The sequence below is a fragment of the Camelina sativa genome, chromosome 16 (assembly GCF_000633955.1).
Source record: "Camelina sativa cultivar DH55 chromosome 16, Cs, whole genome shotgun sequence".
Classification (NCBI taxonomy): Eukaryota; Viridiplantae; Streptophyta; class Magnoliopsida; order Brassicales; family Brassicaceae; genus Camelina; species Camelina sativa.
This window is the reverse complement of record NC_025700.1, coordinates 11460717-11466708: the sequence shown is the minus strand read 5'-3', so window position 1 is coordinate 11466708 and position 5992 is coordinate 11460717.

Here is a 5992-nt window from a genome sequence, read left to right as displayed (position 1 = left end):
ATTTCTATCCTTTACTTTCTCTACTCTACTCTATCTTTTAATACAATGTCATTTTCATTCATTTTGATTGCTTTGTTATTCGCTTCTATGTCCGAGTAGTGTAGTAAAGTTTCTAGGGATGGGATAGATGATTTTGTGTTCTTGATCGGTTAGGATGCTTTAGTTGATTGTAAATGATTGATAGATTTCCTTCTAGATTGGTGCTCTTAATGCTGTCAACAGACCGAAAGGTTGAGATTGGATCTAGGGTGTTTACAAATGCTACAGGCCGAAAGGAATAGATAAAATGCTTGATTTAGCCAATGCTAGAGGTTTACTTAACTCTGAGTAACAAAATTAGATGAGTTTAAGTCTACTGACAATAATGAATCGTTCTTAATGCCTGCTTGTTCATATTGCTAGTGCGACAGTGTGGTAATGTGTTCAAGGTTGATTGTTGCTAGTGCGAAAGTGTGGTGACAAGGTCTTAGAGGTTCATTGTCTAGGAAATAATTGCTTGAGGCATGTAAGGCATCCGTACTGGTCTAGAACACTTAGGATTCGATTACCCCCATCCTTAGGAACTTTCGTATTTTATTTATTTGCATTTCTTTCACTTACTCGACTACTTACCCGATCAGGTACACGATAACCTGTATCGAGTAATACCTCGAGCTGTTCATATCTCACTTGCATACTCGATCACCCCACTCGATCCTGTACTCGATTGCTTGCATCGAGTGCTTAGGTCGTGTGGTTTACTTGTTTATATTCTTTTACTTTGTTTATTTTAGGAATCGTTAGAACCAAAACCCTAATTGCTTGACTTGACTTGCATTGTTCTGATCATATCCTTCCTGCTAGCAATACGCAACCACTTGGATTGATAACCCTTTGTACTACAACTGCATAGGGGATTGATACCCTGGGTGAAAACCTGTCTATCAGCGGCCAGGAACACTCGCACCATACCCGGACACCAACGGAAGACTTGTATCACCCGTGGGGCAACTTGGAGCCAGTATGCCGAGGATCACTCCTAGTGCAACCACGCGGAGCAAGAGCTCATCCAGGACTTCCAAGCAAAGGATCAACCACTTTGTCCAAGCCTTCGTCCAAGAAGACCAAGAAATCGACTTGGCCAAGGCAACCATCGGCGAGACAATCCGTACGGCCTTCATCCTTACCTAAGGATGAGGGTACCAAAGACGGTAGGATCATGACTCGTACTCTTTTTTCGTACTTCAGGTTTTTCCCATGAGGTTTACCAGAGAAGGTTTTAACGAGGCGACGAGTCTTACCGCACAACACCGCCTTTAACCCAAGGACACATTCAACATCGCGCTTAACATTAATGACGTGGCAATCTGCACTCAGCCTAAGGACGCAGCCTCTCTTTTGTCTTTTTCCTTTAAACTTTGCGTTTTGAACTTATCTAGAGTTTTCCCTTGTAAATGTTGGAATAGTGTGACGTGTGTGGCCTTGTTTAAACCACATAGAGGGAGAAGTTTTCACCGTCTGTGGAGACGCGTCAACGGCAACGTGTGCGGACCATAGCGAGTCCGCGTGTCCCCAGTCCCCTCTAAACCCTTACACTATTTAAACTCCCAACGCCCCTACCTTAGACTCTTTAAACTTGAATGAAATCATAATTTTCCAAAGAGTGAATCTTTGTTTCTTGTCTCAACACCTTTCTCGCAACAAAGTCCGGCACTTGGCTTGAAAGAAACCCTAAAACCCTTAACTCCAACACAAGTTAGGGAAATGCAAATGAAGCTGTCTAAAGATTCAGACCCTAAAATGAACTTCCTAATTCAGTCGAGTGGCGTTAGAAAGTCCATTAGGGACTCCAACCAAGTCTTATTGATGGTTTTTAGAGATTTGTTGGTTGAAGGAACAGGCGGCTTAGAGGACACACTCCCGGACGTCATTAAGGACATGCTTAGGAGATACTCGGATGTGTTCCCGGATGAACTGCTGGAAGGCTTACCACCACTCAGGGGCATTGAGCACCAGATCGCCTTGGTTCCTGGAGCACAACTGCCCAACCGTTTTGCGTACCGAGTAAACCGGGACGAAGCCAAGGAGTTAGAGCGACAAGTGTCCAAGCTCATCTCCCAAGGCTATGTCCGAGAAAGCCTTAGCCCATGTGTCGTTCCTGTCCTCCTTGTTTCGAAGAAAGACGGATCATGGCGCATGTGCGTCGACTACTGGGCAGAAACAACATCACGATCAAGTACCGGCACCCGATTCCGCGACTGGACGACATGTTGGATGAGCTGAGTGGTTCAACCATTTTCTCCAAGATCGACCTCAAAAGTGGTTACCACCAAGTGAGGATGAAGGAAGGAGATGAATGGAAAACCGCCTTCAAAACCAAGCAAGGTTTTGTTGTCAGTGAACAGGGGCTACAGGTAGATGGCGGGAAGATCCAAGCCATAGAAGAATGGCCCACACCAACTAGCATCTCCCAAGTCCGTTCGTTCCATAGACTAGCCAGCTTTTACCGCCGTTTTGTACGAGACTTCAGCATCGTCGCCGCACCCCTTACCGCGGTGATCAAGAAGAACCAGGAGTTCAAGTGGGGAGCCGAACAAGAACGAGCCTTCTTGGAACTCAGGAAGCGTCTCACTCAAGCTCCTCTCCTTGTCCTGCCCGACTTGAACAAGACATTCGAGGTGGAATGCGACGCATCCGGCGTTGGCATTGGAGCCGTTATCACACAAGGCGGTAAACCGGGGGCCTATTTCAGCGAGAAGCTCAGCGGTGCAATCCTCAACTATCCCACTTATGACAAGGAGCTGTACGCGCTGGTTCGTGCCATGGAGTCTTGGCAGCACTACTTGCTAGCTCAGGAGTGTGTAATCCACACGGACCATGAGATTTTGAAGCATTTGCGCGGCCAAACCAATCTCAAGAAGAGGCATGCCAAATGGCTGGAGTTCTTCGAACCGTCCCATACGTTATCAAGTATAAGAAAGGAAAGGAGAACGTCATACCCAATGCCCTTTCCCGAAGACACGCCTTGATCACTACTATGGACGCCAAATTTTTCGGGTTTGAGAGCATCAAGGACGCGTACGCAGATGATGCTGATTTTTTAGAATGTTTCGAAATTTGGCAAAGGAAACTATGCGGAGTTCTATGTGTATGAGGGTTACTTATTCAAAGGTCGGCGCCTTTGCATCCCAGCCGGCTCTATCTGCGACCTATTAATCCGAGAAGCGCATAGTGGAGGTCTGACCGGACATTTTGACGTGGCCAAAACTCTAGCCATGCTACAAGAGCACTTCTTCTGGCCAAGGATGTGGAGCATGGTCGAGAAACATTGCGGCCAGTGCATAGTGTGTCGAGCCTCCAATTCCACCACTCATCTCCACGGACTCTACACCCCGTTACCGGTCTCGACAGGTCCTTGGGTCGGCTTGTCCATGGACTTCGTCCTCGGATTGCCGCCGATACATCGGAAGGACATCATCATGGTAGTGGTCGATCGGTTCTCAAAAATGGCCCATTTCATCCCATGCCACAAGAGCAACCACGCAGTGCACTTAGCCAACCTGTTCTTTAGCCATGTGGTCCGTCTTCACGGCCTTCCTCAGACGATCATCTCGGACTGGGAACCAAGATTCTTTGGTCACTTCTGGCGTACTTTGTGGAAGAAACTGGGGGCAAAGTTACTCTATTCCACCGCCGCACACCCTCAAACCGACGGACAAACCAAAGTTGTCAATCGGACCCTTGGTGCGTTACTACGTACAGCTATTGCGAGCAACAAAGGGACTTGGTTAGAATGCATCTCACTCATCGAGTTTGCCTACAACCAAGCGTTACCCAAGGATGAGGGCACCAAAGACGGTAGGATCATGACTCGTACTCTTTTTCCTTATTTCGGGATTTTCCCATGAGGTTTACCGGAGAAAGTTTTAACGAGGCGACGAGTCCTACCGCACAACACCGCGTTTAACCCAAGGACGCATGCAACGCCGCGTTTAACATTGATAACGTGGCAATCTGCACTCGGCCTAAGGACGCGGCCTCTCTTTTGTCTTTTTCCTTTAAACTTTGCGTTTCATAGAGTCTTCCCTTGTGAACGTTGGAATAGTGTGACATGTGTGGCCTTGTTTAAACCACATAGAGGGCAACGTGTTCACCGTCTGTGGAGATGCGTCAACGGCAACGCGTGCGGACCATAGCGAGTCCGCGTGTCCCTAGTCCCCTCTAAACTCTGACACTATTTAAACTCCCAACGCCCCTAGCTTAGACTCTTTAGACTTAAATGAAATCATAATTTTCCAAAGAGTTAATCTTTGTTTCTTGTCTCAACCCTCTTTCTCGCAACAAAGTCCGGGACTTGGCTTGAAAGAAACCCTAGAAGGATCGATCCAGAATCGCTCTTCTTCTAGTCGGCGTACGACGCTCACCACCGCTCGTGTACACCGCCGGTTCAATCCGTACCGCCTCCCGCACACGGCGTTCCTTGATCTTTAGTTGTGTCCCACTTCGATTCTATCATCCTCTAGAGAACCGAGGTCAAGTTTCTTACTCGGTTCGCTAGCCACCGTCAGTACTCCCCGGTCCTTTGTCCGCTACCGTGTTCAGCCATATGTACCATCGATTTCCCACCTCCTTCCGTTCTATTCCGTATTCTACTCGTCCATTTCCCCTCAAAAATTGTTTCCATAACTCTTCCTCTTTCTACTTTCATCCCACCTTCCTTTATCCGAGAAAAGTACCTACCTTTCCATCCGTCCAACGACGTAGAACTCCGTCCGAGTCTCTAGGTCGTCCGGCGTCCACATCAACTTTAGACATCACTTAGGCTTGCCAACCCTCATAATGCCCAAGTGTTGAGCCAACTCGGACTAAGTCATTATCTGACATTACTCANAACCCTCATAATGCCCAAGTGTTGAGCCAACTCGGACTAAGTCATTATCAGACATTACTCATACACACGAAAATATAAAACCGATTTCTTTCATTAACTAAAATATTTCACAAAGTTAACAAAAGACTTGTAGAGTTTGTAGCCAGGCCTAGCGCAAAAAGATTATACATAACATACCTTTTTTATACAAAGGAAAAAAAAATACTTCGGGCTCCTATCGTCCAGCATGCCCTCTAGCTTCCCTCAAATGGTTACCTGCAGGGATAAATACTTAGAGAGTCTATGGGGTCCCTGTAGAGGATTAGATTCTCATCTCAACCTATAGATGTCAAGAATCAATCACCACATCACAAAAATCAGAGAAAGCATGCAGAAGGTAATAAACCAAGCAACATGCAAAACTTGAACACCCGCATTACAACCACAAAGGCATGCAACCGGTACAACACCTCAACTACACCGTCATGTAGACAGCCTCAACCAAGGTAGTGAACCAAGTCCACCGAGCTCTTTGCTTCAACATGCAACACTAGAGCCAGCTCAAGGCGGCATGTTGAGGCGGAACCACAAGGAAGGTCAGTCACATCTCCATTATTAGTGCGCTTATGGCTAGTCGGATCTCCGGTCACGAATGCCACGCACTAAGACCATCCAATAATTGATACTTATGTTTATGGTCTTAAACAACACATAAAACAGAAAGTATCAATACTTAACCTCACATGCAATAGAACAAATAAACGGATCATCAATCACGATCATTGTAATAACCCTTACTTTGACCTAGTACACCGACGTAAGGCCGCGAACGTGGACGTGCAATCGAGAGTTGGAACATTGTTCGAAAGGAAAAATTCGATAGAGCCATCAGTCAACCAATCTTTATCCGAAGTATTGATCAAAGAAAAATGGTTGAATTGATTTTTATATCAAACCATGAGCAAGTTAAAGATTTCGTTCTTCTACCATTGGCATTGGGCAGTAAGGCTACGGAAAAATGATATGTACTCGGTCAAAGGAAATGATGGAACGTTTACTAAGGGTTATGAAGTTGGCTATCAAGGGTTAATCAACAATTTGGTCGATGGAAAGATCAATTGTACCGAGAAAACTAGTTTTACC